Here is a 14,538-nt window from a genome sequence, read left to right as displayed (position 1 = left end):
CAAAGAAAGAAAAACTGAAGATGATGTCTCAGCAAACTTCTGCTAATCCAGAGGAGGTCAAGCTTATAATGACGTCGACTTTCTACACACAGCGTCAACAAGTCAACCAGGGTAAAAAATATAAAAGTCCTCCTGGAAGAGTGGCCATTTTGGTTCGACGAACGTGAGATGGCAGTCCACTTCAAGAAACTCACCGGAATTGGACTTTAAGAAACGTTCACACGGAATGTGGATCTGAAGGGGAAACTCCTGAAATACATGAATACTGTGAAGAACAGAAAGTTCCTACAGGCTGTGACAACGGTTAAAGTGATGAGGGGAGAGCTGAGTGGATGATCTGTAGACATCAGAGATGGTGCTGCTTCTGCTGTCGTACTGAGGAGAAGGAAGACGCCATGTTGTTATGTGGAGGACTCATGCCTGGCAGGGGAAGTACAAATGGACCAAGTTCACGTTTCCTTTCTTTTTTGGTCTTTGTTTCATTCTCTCTTACTCTATTCTCTCTTCCTTTTCTCTCTCTCTCTCTTCTGTCTATTTGTATAATACATACCGCCCCCACATTTGGACCGGCCCTCTGAACAATGCCAGAAACCTATTTAGAAAACAACATTTTGCTCTTTTTCAATCTGGAAAAATATATATTAATAATAATAGGTGAGTAAAGCTACTATTTCCATAAGTAGTGAGCCAAAGATGTTTTTGTTTTGCAGAAGGTTATCATCCGCACCAGGCTAGCCAGGCAGGTGCCCCAGCGGCGGAACAGACCAAGGCAAGGCGGCCGGGAGAGGCCCGAGGTCCACTGGCGCATAGCTAGCAAGCAAGGGCGACCAGGTTATTGTAACTGATACATTTGCATATGTTCCCATTTTGGAAACACTGAAGAAATTTTTTCAAAACCCATAACTTGCAGACATGTTCCAGGGACATTCCCAAGGAAGGTGTGTATGCAGATTTGAGAGATGCCACCTATAGAGCTCCGGGCGTCACGTAACTTTGTTTACAGCGCCATATTGGCAGAGTAGAAAAACACCCGTATATTGGAGCCTCACTCGGTGGCTATGTTTCCTGTAGCTGCTGTGGGTGATTGAAATAAAATGCCCTTTTTCTGCAAAATAACTTTTAATTGAAGAAGCAGACTGGACGCTCTTCCACTTTCTGGCGCTACTCTGCCAAAATGGTGGCGTTAAGGACCATTACTCCGATTTCCAGGTTGCGTGACGTCAACTACCGGAGCTCTATTTTAAAGAAAGTCCCCTATTTTCTGTAGAAAAAGATGCCTTGCAGATTCAGCTGTTTTAAGACGACTTTGAAACGGCAAATCCCTTGTGCTCTAAAAGGGCTTACATAAATTAGGTGTTATATATTTGACATTAAGAAATTTCCCCCCAATCTTTAATTCCTCTGTAGGCTAACGTTCGCTAGCTACGTTAGTTACTGCAGGTTTCGACAGAAACGTTGGAATATAATAGCTAAACAAGTTGTAAAATGATTTGGGGGCCAATATGCCGCATACTCAGAAATTTTGCCGAATTTAGTATTAGGATGCCCACACCTTCTGAAACATTAAATTCAAGCACTTTTCAAGGACTTTCAAGACTCAATTCCCTCAAATTCAAGGACCCAACACGGCATAGTTTGAGACAGATCTAGATGAGAATTTATATTACAGGAACTATCCGCTCACAGACAACAATTAAAAAGAGAGGCTTTTGAATGTAGAGGCTTGAACAGTAGATGGTCTCGCCTTCTCTACCACAGCACAGCAAAACAATATATTGTGAAATATGTGTTAAGTTACTGGGTTAAGTTAAGCAATGTGACTTACCTACTATAATTACGTCAAACATTTAAAAAAATATTTAAAAAAAAATTGGGGGAGAGATAGAGGAGGGGGGAATTCAAGCATTTTCAATGACCCACCAAGGCCTTTGATTTTTTTTCTCAAATTCACAAACTTTCAAGGACTTCCTATGTCATTTCTTTGTCAGTGCATCTAGCTCGCTGTCAAGCTTTAGATGTGTGTACAATAGGGCTGTCCCAAACGACTATTTTTCTAACGATTAATCTAACGATTATTTTGGCGATTAGTCGGTTAGTCTAACGACTAATTTAACGATTAGTCTAACGATTATTTTTTTGCTGTTCGATTAATGTATCACTTAATTTTCCCCAAATAAATGTCAAAAACTTCTCTTATCAACATTTCAGTATTTTATTCAATTATTCTTGCACTGCAGGGCAATATTCCACACAACAAAAAAGATCCTCTCTTTCTTACAGTCCAACATAAAATATAATATTATAAAATATAAAAGTTAACTTCAAGTAAAAGGAAAAGTGCAAGGAATGCAGTAAATTCTGTAAAAAAGTGAAATTCTAACCGGAATACCGTTTACTCTCAGTAACAATCTTTAACAATAACAATCTCAACATAAAATATAATATTATAAAATATAAAAGTTAACTTCAAATGTGTTGATCATCTCACGAAAGCCTTGACCCTCCACAATAGCAACAGGTCTCATGTCCTTGACGATCATCTGTAAGATGCTGTTAGAAAGCTGAGCAGCCATCTGGGGTGTGCATGGAGTTGTGCTCTTTTTGTGGAAAAAGTTTTCCACACTGCTTTGCTTCCTGAAAATAAAAAAAGCACACATTTCTTATCATGTGTAGGCCCCTTAATTTCCACCTCACTGCTATGTTTAGCCAACATGGCCATTTAGAAGTCTGTCCATCACCACAACACATAGCTAGCTAGTAGCTACATGGCTAGCTAACTTTACTCTCGCTGCTATGTTATGATTAGCTAAATTGATGCTAACGTAGCATGCGAGCTACGAGCTAGATAACGTACAGTAGGTGCGAGCACCACAATAACAATAGGCTAGTAAGGCTACCGTAGCTAGCCAGCTACATAGCTAACGTTACTCTCGCTGCTATGTTATGATTAGCTACATTGATGCTAACGTAGCATGCGAGCTACGAGCTAGATAACGTACAGTAGGTGCGAGCACCACAATAACAATAGGCTAGTAAGGCTACCGTAGCTAGCCAGCTAGTAGCTATCCATTTTTCACTGATACACGGCCGGAAAAGTGAACAGAAATACAACGCTGACTTACGGTGCTAGCTTGCGGCTGTCTTCACAAAGCGCTCCAGGATGCTTTCGCTTGAGGTGCTCGTTCATTGCAGTCGTACTGCTGTGATAGGCCAATTCATTTTTGCACAGTTTACAGACCACCACATTGCCATTGGTTTCTTTTTTTGTAAAGTACTCCCATACTTTGGACGATCGTGGGCGAAGTCTTTTAGCCGCCGGCTCTGCCTCCGTGTTTGCACTGGTCGCAGCCATTTTGTTTTTTACGACTAACCGACGCATTTTACGGCAACCGACGTATTGACGTAATCGATGACGTCGATGACGTCGAATAATCGTAACAGCCCTAGTGTACAAGCTATTCGGTTGTTAAGTTGTGACGTGTTTCCGGGTCCAAAGTTGGCGGAGGCGTGTTATGTACCACAGTATGTCATTGCAGCACTTTGTTGCACTTTACAACGTCACGTTCTGTACGTCCGTTAGAGCTTTACGACCTGTGTGTGTGTTGTCAGAATGAATGGCACTTGACAGTAAACGGAGCTCAGTTTGTATACCTGTGTGGATCTACATTTATTAGCATAACACAAACATAATATTGGCGACGAAGATGGCTGAATTTACCTTGCCACCACCGGCACCTTTCTTGTCTCTGCCCGGCTAGCCTCCGATTCCGTGGGTAGGATGGCTGGATGACTTTACTGTCTACCTAGAAGCCATGGGCTGCTCCGTCACTGTCTCGGTACGGAGGGTCAGAGGATATTCCGAGCCCTCGGCTGCGCTGAGACCTACGAGGAAGCTGTCGCTCTCCTCACTAATCACTTTGCCGGCAAACAACGGGTGCTTCTCCGGCGGTACAAGCTACGAAAACGGCTTCAACGCCCTGGTGAGTCTGTTCTGAGCTACGTGACCGATCTCAGGGATTTGGCGCGAAAATGCAACTACGGGGTGATTCACGATCAAATCGTACGGGATCAGCTTATTGAAGGGACATTGTGTGAGAAAATCAGGGAGAAATTACTTTTGGAGCCAGATGAGCTAACACTAGATGATGCTCTAGGTAAAGCCTTGCAAGTAGAATCAGCGTTACAGTGTACTAGCATGCTGACTGCCAGCTCACGCTCCGACTCCGCCCCCACTCACGCAACAGCTTCAGCCTGCCTACCAGGACAGTCAAGAGGACACAGATGCGTGGTTCCCAGTGCAGCAAGCTCGCAGACAGGGGAACACACATAGCTCTGATAGCTGTAATAACTGTGGGGCTAGCTCGCACAATGCCCGGGCTCCTAACTGCCCAGCTCGAGGGCAGACATGCAGGAACTGTTTGAAGCCCAACCATTTTGCTAAAGTGTGCAGGTCTGCTCCTGCGGCTCATCCCCCACAGTCCAGACCCCGCTCAACTCGCAGCGGCCATACTGAAATTAGAACTGTGTCTACAAACCATGTGAGCTTTAAAACATGCACAGTGCAGCTGGGTGAGGTCAGCCTTCCCTTGTTACTGGATACAGGCGCGGCTGCGTCTCTTCTCAATCTCAGCACCTACAACAAATTATTTGCCCACCTGCCATTGCAGCAGCCCTCCACTCCTCTGTGCGGATATGATAGCTCTAAGATAGAGATTGTGGGCATCCTTCAGGTACCAGTGCACCATGGATCTAAGCACATGTCTGCATTCCCATTCCACATCGCTAAGCAGGGTGCCAATCTGCTGGGCCTCGACCTGTTCACGGGCCTGGGATTCACACTGCATGACGACAGTGGGTCAGCCATTCAACATGTCACCTCCACCTGGGAGCAGAAATGGCCAGCGCTGTTCGATGGACTGAGCTGCCTCACAGCCTTCACACACAGACCCCTGGTAAACACAGAGGTGTCACCAGTCATGCAGCCCCTGCGCCGGATCCCTCTCGCTCTGAGGGATGATGTCACAAAGGAACTCAACATGCTGCTGCAGGCAGGCATCATCGAGCCGGTCAACGCCGCCCCCTGGATTTCAAACCTGGTCATCGCTAAGAAAAAGTCAGGGGGGTTGAGAGTCTGTGTGGACCTGCGGTCTGTCAACAAGGCGGTGATTCCAGATAAATATCCCTTGCCTACCTCAGAGGAGCTGACCACCCACTTCTACGGCTCCACGGTTTTCACAAAGCTCGACCTGCGCCAGGGCTATCTCCAGGTACCCCTCCACCCAGCCAGCAGAGACTTGACAACCTTTGAATCGCACGCTGGGGTCTTCCGGTACACCCGAATGCCTTTCGGGCTTAGCTCCGCCCCCAGCTGCTTCCAGAAGGTCATGACCACCATCCTTGCTGGTATCCCTGGGGTCGCTGTGTTCTTGGATGACATCGTGGTCCATGCCCCAGATGTGCCAACACACAACGAGCGGCTTCACAGGGTGTTTGCAGCCCTCCTGGACAATAATCTGACCCTGAACACAGAGAAATACTCCTTCGCCGCTACCGCCATCGACTTTGTGGGGTTTCGCCTCACAGCAAAGGGCATCACACCTCTCCTGTCCAATGTCGACGCCATACACCGGATTCCGGAGCCCACCTCTGCTTCCCACGTAGCCTCATTCCTGGGCATGACAGCTTATTACCTCCGGTTCCTACCCCACTACTCTCAGACCACAGCTCCCCTTCGCCAACTGCTCAAGAAAGAGGAGCCATGGAAGTGGACTGCAGCATGCTCAATGGCGTTCCACTCGCTGAAGATCCAGCTCACCACAACCCCCATCCTGGCCCACTTTGACCCGTCCAGCCCTACCCTCGCAGGGATTAAAGCAAAAAAAATAATCTCCTGACTGAAAATGTGTTCAAGCCAAGTCATATTCTCATTTTAACCTCCACTATATGTTTGTATTTTACAACTTTAGCGTTTTAAGGGAAGAAGATTCTTTAGAACAGCTTTTCTATTGCCAGTTTGATTTTATGTGATATCAATGCTGTTTTCAATTCATGAAATAAAACTGATACTTATTGCAAGGGTTGACTCTGACATACAAATAATCAACCATCTACATAACTTTTCAGTGCAAGTTTTTTATTTACATTGTGCCAACGGAGCAAGCTTACAACTTGAACAAGGAACTAAAAACACAAAAAAACACATGAACTGAATGTGTCTTGTATTGCACTTAATCCACACGTCTTCCTCTAGACTAGAGGTTCCTCTAGTCTTTGGTGTCTGCAATCAGCCAGTTTCTGTGCAGGTAAAAGAAACATATGATGTTAAGACTATGGAATGCTACTGTATGCATACTGACATTTTTGTCAGGTTAATAGTAAGACCCACCTTGAGATGGCAGCTGTCTAGTATAACACCAAACAAACACAGTTTTTGTTTTGAAGTGAGCGATCACTGAAAAATACCAAAACAGCATTAAATAATAATAAGTGTAATACTTACTATAGTGCTTTTCACTTTTTCTGCTTTTTGGCAGTGAAGTGATTATGCCTGAAGCTTGGCTACACCTGGGGCCTCATTCATAACGGGTGCTTAGATCAAATGTTGATCTTACCCGTGTCGTACGTAGAAAACCACGTCAACGTAGTGATTTATAACATTTCAACGTGAGTCAATTTGATCGTGGAAACGATCGTAGCTCGACGTCGAGTATTCAACTAGCTTACGTACATTACCTACTGGTTATGCGGAGTTATTACAGGCATGTGAGCTGCACTGGAAAAACGTTGCCTACTGTAATTCATGCAAGTGGCTCGTAATAAAATTAACGATGTTGTTATCAGCCGAGACAATGAGTTTAATTCAAGATTGAAAGAGAACTAATGTTTATGATTGTATTTCAGTCTTTCTTTATATCCCTCCGGAGCTGTCTATCTCTCTTCAACATGCCTATGCCTTGCCCGGCCACGCGCTAAATGATACTGGATTTCGAGTTGAGTCGGGATGAGGGGGAATGTCATCCCCCCTGAAATAAAAACAGTCCAAATCATCCCCCGTCTAAAACTGCCATCCCCCCTTTCCATCCCTTATGTCATTTTATCAATGAACGTGGTATTACTGCCCTCTCCCCTTCCAGACGCACGCCTACCCTATAATATATATAAAGTCAAAGATGACGTTCAAGTATTTCTTTATGAATGAGGCCCCTGATGTCCGTTTCAGGGTTTCTTCTGTGGGACCAGCTTTGAGTGGAGGAGGAGGAGGAGGCTGATGAAGTGGCTCTGACTCCAGGGGCCTCATTCATAAAGAAGTACTTGAACGTCATCTTTGACTTTCACGTAAGCACATTTTTCTAAACGGACGTAAGCATTATTTACAAAACGGGCTGAGATGGTTTAAAGTTGCGTACGTGCTTCCTTCTATAAATACCAAACATACTTGGAATTGAACGCAGGTGAATGAGGTTTGTATTAACGCCCTGTGATAGAGGCTCAATTATAGCGGCTGAATGAAGCCAAGTGCTATAATATAATATAATACAGACAGACAATACTGACAATATTATATACTGTCTGTATTATATTATATTATAGCACTTGGCTTCATTCAGCCGCTATTTGAGCCGCTATCACAGGGCGTTAATAGTATATTATAGGGTAGGCGTGCGTCTGGAAGCGGGAGAGGGCAGTAATACCACGTTCATTGATAAAATGACATAAGGGATGGAAAGGGGGGATGGCAGTTTTAGAAGGGGGATGATTTGGACTGTTTTTATTTCAGGGGGGGGTGCCATTCCCCCTTATCCCGACTCAACTCGAAATCCAGTATCATTTAGCGCGTGGCCGGGCAAGGCATAGGCATGTTGAAGAGAGATAGACAGCTCCGGAGGGATATAAAGAAAGACTGAAATACAATCATAAACATTAGTTCCCTTTAAATCTTGAATTTAACCCATTTTCTCGGCTGGTAACAACATCGTTAATTTTATTACGAGCCACTTAAACTTCGCATGAATTACAGTAGGCAACGTTTTTCCAGTGCGGCTCACATGCCTGTAATAACTCTGCATAACCAGTAGGTAATGTGCGTAAGCAAGTTGAATACTCGACGTCGAGCTACGATCGTTTCCACGATCAAATTGACTCACGTTGAAATTGTATAAATCACTACATTGACGTGGTTTTCTACGTACGACACGGGTAAGATCAACATTTGATCTAAGCACCCGTTATGAATGAGGCCCCAGGAGTGGAGGAGGAGGAGGAGGCTCTAGATGATGAAGTGGCTCTGACTCCAGGAGTGGAGGAGGAGGATTTTGAGGCTGTAGCAGGTGAAGTGGCTTTGACTCCAGGAGTGGAGGAGGAGGAGGCTCTAGATGATGAAGTGGCTCTGACTCCAGGAGTGGAGGAGGAGGAGGCTCTAGATCAGGGGTGGGCAATTATTTTTCCCAGGGGGCCAAATGAGCAACTGAAAATATTTTGGAGGGCCGGGCCAAAATTCCGAACTCAATTATGCATAATTGCATTTTATTTCTATATAAAAAGCAGTAAATGGCATTGTTTTGACCGCTGGTAAGAGTGTATGTTACTCTTTGGCAATTAAAAGGTGAGGTTAGCTTTCAAAAATATCATTTATTCAAATAGAATTTCCAAAATGATAAACAAAATGTGAAACATTTGACTAATTTTCAGTCACATTAATAACAAAGGGCATTTTGAGTTTCATGTACTATTGAAACAAGGCTTTTTTTTTGCTTTCTAAAGACATCACATCATCTTTGTAGCCAAAATAAACAAGACATGTGTGAGAGAAAATTATTATATGTAATAAGCTACATTTAAGAATCAAACATAATCTTGGGTTGAATGTCTGCAGCAGACTGTAGAAGATGATTTCCTGTTGTCACACAATAGAACCAGTTTCTCTACTTGAAGCTTGACATGGGCTAAGACAATAGACACATTTACATGATTACAAAGACCTGATTGCCCTACCATCTAGAGCAGTTTTGGACCTTTGTGTTGCCCCAGACCCAGTACTCTAAGACCAGACTAAACCAGTTTGTGGCTATTGTGTCCCCTTTTCACCTTTGTGTAACTAGGAGAAAGTGGGGGCCGTTTCCCCCCTAGCCTTCATCAGAATCATCTTCATCAATGTACAAGTCCACACCCATTGCTCATGATTGGTCTAAACCTCACCCGAGGGCGGACCCCTTACCTGTGGAAACCTGAATTGTATAAATACTGTCCTGTAATGAATGATCATCTCTTTTGGGAGGAACTTTGAAACGTTCAGACTCGTCTGACGGACCTGTAAACTTCCTCTTTCTGCAGAAGAATATTAAATATCTTTTCTTATACATCTTGAAACGAAACAGGCTGCCATTATTGAATAATTTACTCTTACACATGTCACTGAACTGTGTAACTGTGTAAAGAAAAGTGTCCCAGTTTTGTAGCCTTTTTGACTTTACATGCCTATATTAAACATTTAATGTTTTCAGAACTGTGCACAAAAAAAGTGTCCCATTTCACTTGTTATATTTCCACATTTTAGTGTTCTTCAGTTCTTTTTTTTTACTGTGCAGAAAAAAAGAAAAGGATCAAGTGTCCCATTTCACTTGTTATATTCCCACATTTTAGTGTTCTTCAGTTCTTTTTTTTTCATTCAGTGTGAGAAATCCAGTCTCTGTTGAGCTTTAACAAGTCCATCAAAGTCAGGTTGAATGTCTGAGGTGGAGATGCGAAGCACAGCTGACAGATGTTCATCAGTGAGAGAGGATCTGTACCTGGATTTGGTAAACTTCATGACTGAGAATGTCTGTTCACATATGTAGGTGGATCCAAAGAGAACCAATATCTTCTGAGCATGTCTCCTCATGTTTGGAAAGTTCTCCTCCTTGAGAGCAGAGTAGAACTCTAGCAGTGATGCTGACTTGAAGTGCTCTTTCAGTAGTGAATCAGACTGCAGGTCAATGAGTTCAAGCTGAACATCAGTGGGTGCACTATCAACACTGCAGGTAAAGGGAGAGGAAACCAGCTGCATTTCATCCTCAACCTTTTTGAAATCTTGAAAACGCCTTGAAAATTCATCATGCAGTGCTCCTAACATTGATGAGTACCTGTGCCGGTGATCAGCTGATGGTTTGACTTCTTTCAGGGTTTTCATGTGTTCGAGATTGTTGCTGCCTAGTTGCCTTGAAATGAATTGCAACTTTGTCATGAAGGCTTTCACATGCTATGCATTTCATGAACAAAAAGGCCCTTGCCCTGCAGTTGTGTGTTCAGTTCATTCATCATTGCAGTCACATCAACAGCAAATGATAAATCTGCCATCCAGTCCTCATCAGACAGCTCTGGGATGGTTTTGCCTTTCATCTCACAAAACTCCTTTATCTCTGATTTCAGAACCCAAAACCTTTTTAGCACTTTGCCCAGGCTGAGCCATCTGACAGCTGTGTGGTACCTGACATCACCATGTTCGCTCTCTTGCTCCTCCAATAGTGAAACAAACTGCCTGTGATTTAATGCTCGCGTTCTGATGAAATTAACTGTTGTAGTAACAACATCAACCACATGACAACGTTTTAGCACTGACTTGCACAACGCTTGCTGATGAATAATACAATGTATTGTAACGATCCTGTATGAGGCCCGTTAACAGCTCCTCAAAAAAACTCCTCAATAGGGTTGAGAAATGGAGAATATGGTGGCAGATTGAACCAGTTGCGGACCAGAGCAGCCCGGTGGAAACGTACTGTATGTTGTCCGAGATGCCTACATACCTGGGCTGCTCTTGGCTATCCATCTGCTCGGCTAGGGTGAGGATATTGTGTCGTGTGTCCAGGAAAGTGATGAGATGGGCACTATTGTAGGGGCCAAGGGTTGAATGGTGATGGAGGACACCTTAGTAATTTATAGCTGAGCACATGGTGATGTTCCCCCCTTGCTGGCCAGGAACCTCAACAATGTCACACTGGCCGATGACGTTCCTTCCCCGTTGCCGTCCTTTTTGCGAGGGTGGAACCCACGTTGACCATCAACGTGGTCAACCAAAGTGGCCCAAATCTCATCAGAGGCAATTTCTCTATTAGGTCGTTGTCTTGTCCTCTTGCTCTTGCTCGTCCTCCTCCTCCTCCTCTGACTCACACCTCTTGCTCTACCTCTTTTTGCAAAGTTTGCATCCATTGTTCTCCAACACAGGAGAGCTCACATTTGGCCCTTTTATCGCTAAAGCTATGATTGCTAATTCAAAATCAATAGGTATTTGCCCATATGAGGAGTGTGATTGTATGATTGGTGGTTCTGAATGGTAGTGTTTTCCATGTGAACACAAGAGATTTTAGCAATGAAGATTGTGCCGATGTAAAGAATTGTGTTTAGTGTTTTGTAAAAAGTGTGGTTTAGAACTGCAAAATGAGTGAAAAGCAGGAAATGTGTTTGTATTTTTGCAGAAAAGATTGTGCCAAATGTAGAGGATTGTGTGTAGTGTTCTGTAAAAAGTGTGGTTTAGAACTGCAAAATGATTGATAAACAGGAAATGTTTTTGTATTTACTCAGAATTGGTGTGAGATAAGGTACACGAGTTTCAGGTTTTAGTCATTGTATCTCAGGTTTCAATGTTAGTTTGAAAGCGATTGAGAAAAACTGTAATACACACACATATATATCTATATATAAATAATTTCTTTTTAACAGCGATTTTCATTGGAGTATGACAGTTGAGGCTCTGCCTCCCTGGACCGCACGTCCCTGCAGTACACTTGTATAGAACTGTGGGACTGGAGATTAGATCTGTTGAGATATCTGGTAAATGCATCTGATTTTAGCTTCTGACATACATGTTTTATAAAGAGGCACTATGCTGGCTGATTTCACCTTGATTATATTCCACCTCCTCATACAAAAATACAACTGATATGATTTGTTCCTTTGAGGTGGGGTTTGAGGTACCATCTATGTACCATTGTCAGAGAAAGGAGAGGCAACTGTAAATGAAAATACTGGGTTTATGTCCAAAGTTATTGTTTTTTTAAATTATTTGTACATTTTGGGGCTAGATTTCATAGTCTTTTTGACTACTACCGATGCTACATAGTTTTTAGCTTCAGTCCCTTTCTAACTGTTAGTACCAGTTTGTACTACACTTGATAAACTTAATTAAAAGAGTGAAATTGTTGGGGATTCTTCATTTTTTAAATCGTATTTATCTTATATTCTTTTTTTTTTCTCCATTGATTTAGTTTTGTTTCATTTTGAATACAAAACATATCATACATGCTCTTTAATAAAGTATTAGCAAACCATCAAGCAACTGTACTGTAAACCAATTTGATAGTACAGAACACTATATCACTGAGATACCGGTACTCATTTATTGTGTGTCTCTGAAGCATTGTGTCCATAACCATAGAGTGCCGTTTTCTAGTCATCCAACAGGTGTCAGCATGCTACCACTGTATTTTCTTTTTTTTATGAGACTCTGAGAGAGAGCCTCCATACTATTTAGTAGCCATAGCAGGTATGAGTGGACAGGCTGAATGACCAGGATGACACACTGCCTGACTGTAAAATTACATCTGGGATGAGAAATATACAGCCAGTGAGTTTGATACATTAAAAGAGTGACAGTAAGAGTTGATTGTGTGTGTTTGTGTGTGTGTGCGTGCACGTGTATGTGCGTTCGTGCATGCGTGCGTGGCGTGTGCGTGCGTGTGTTTGTGTGCCATGTCATTATCAAAGCTGCTATTGCGTGTTTAGTTAAAGACACTGATTGTTGTGACTTATAGTGAAATCTGATAATTTAAGGGTTTGTTGATCGTTACCTCTGTAAAGTGTCATCTGTTCAAGTTAACAGGGTGAGTGTGGACACTCCACTTCAACTCAATTGATACGGCACATACTCTCTCAATTGTCTTTTCTCAGGAAAACCAATGATGTTTCGCTCGCAGGTGTTTGACACACCCAGCAGCAGGGGGCGCACATCACATAATCAGCACCAGCTGGAAAGCCACCAGATCAATGGCAGCATCAATTGTCTCCCAGATGTAATTTGGGACCAAATGCATGGGTTTCGGGAAGCTCTTGCCCCAGACCAACCAGATAAGGGCTAAGGAACCATCTCCTGCTCTGCTCTGGTATTTGTATCTCGGCCTTGACAGAAGCAGTGAATCAGACACACCTTAAACGCAAGACATGAGGGCTATATCCTCCCCCTCGACGGCAGGACTTTTTCCCAGTCATAAAAGTGTCAGTCATCCCGGGGGTGAAGAGTCGATGGCCCACTTTGAAGCCCCCCGGCCGTGTTACGGGATACCCCTGCCTCCCTGCTTGCCTGCCGACCGGGTGTCGGGATTCAGAGCCTCCCCCAGCCTGTCTGTACACCCATCCCCTAGATACAGACATCACAGCACCCCCCCCCGAAGCACCCCCGAGCCGTGGGGTTGGTCTGGCAAGGCCGGACGGATGCCAAGTGCAGTTCAGACAGATGGGTCTCGCCGTAAATCTGTCCACGTTAAGGGCCCTCCCGGATGGAGGGAGGAAGCACTTTCACCTCAACCCCCCTCCCCGTCTCCAGTACACCCCCCTCCATTACACCCTAAACCCTCCACAGACCCCTACCCTCCACCCCAGAATTCATCCACCGCTCTATTGCCTGGGACCACTTCTCCAACCCTCGCTTCATCGTCCCCCACCGTTCAAAAAGCCCCCCATTGTATCTGTCATTTCTCAACTCCACCTTTTGATCCCGCCCCCCTCACCCTTCCTTAGCTCTCACACACCGCCGTTGGCCCCGTTAGGATCAGACGTACGCCGTAGTGCGTCACCCGGGCAAGAGTGAAAGTGATCACTCTCCCTTCCCTTCCATTCCCTTTCTGTCCTCTCCTCTCCCCTCCTCTTTTTGCCTCTCTGCCCCGCTTGCACCCATCACCCCTCCTCTCCCCTCACCCCACCTGTGACCCCTCCTCTCCTCCCCTCCTTGCCCTTCATCACCCCCCCCCCCCCCCCCAGTACCAAGGGAAAGGAAAGGGAAATGGACCAATCTATCACACTCACATAGCAGTTCTGAGGGATGAGCACCACCGCTCCCCTAGCTGTCTGCAGGCGTCTGGGATCATATGTCAGGTGGACAGAGACAGATGCACACACACAGACGTGGAACAGACAGAAGACAGACACCGATGAAGGACAGATAGGAGGAGGAGGCATGGGACTGAACACAGGCCCGGCCAGACCCAGACCAGACTCTGGCGGCTCTGCAACACTCTGGTCCTGATTAGTAACCATTCTGCACACATAATTTACCTCAGATGGGTTTGACCTTGCACTGGAAAAACAAATTTTTCAATTTCCAACGAGAGTTGTACTTTGAAGAAGTTTGGAGCTAGACAAACTGATTTTTCGCCGTGCCTGCTGAGCACGATGTGTCATATTTGCACATGAAAGTAGTGGAAAACCCACTGTCTAATGTGTTACGTGCTCTCTAGAGATGTTTGGCAAGAAACCGAAGGGTGTATGAGAGTTGAAATGATGGGAAATATA

Source organism: Nansenia antarctica, assembly GCF_963989245.1.
Source record: "Nansenia antarctica genome assembly, chromosome: 4".
NCBI lineage: Eukaryota > Metazoa > Chordata > Actinopteri > Argentiniformes > Microstomatidae > Nansenia > Nansenia antarctica.
This window is presented reverse-complemented; position numbering follows the sequence as displayed.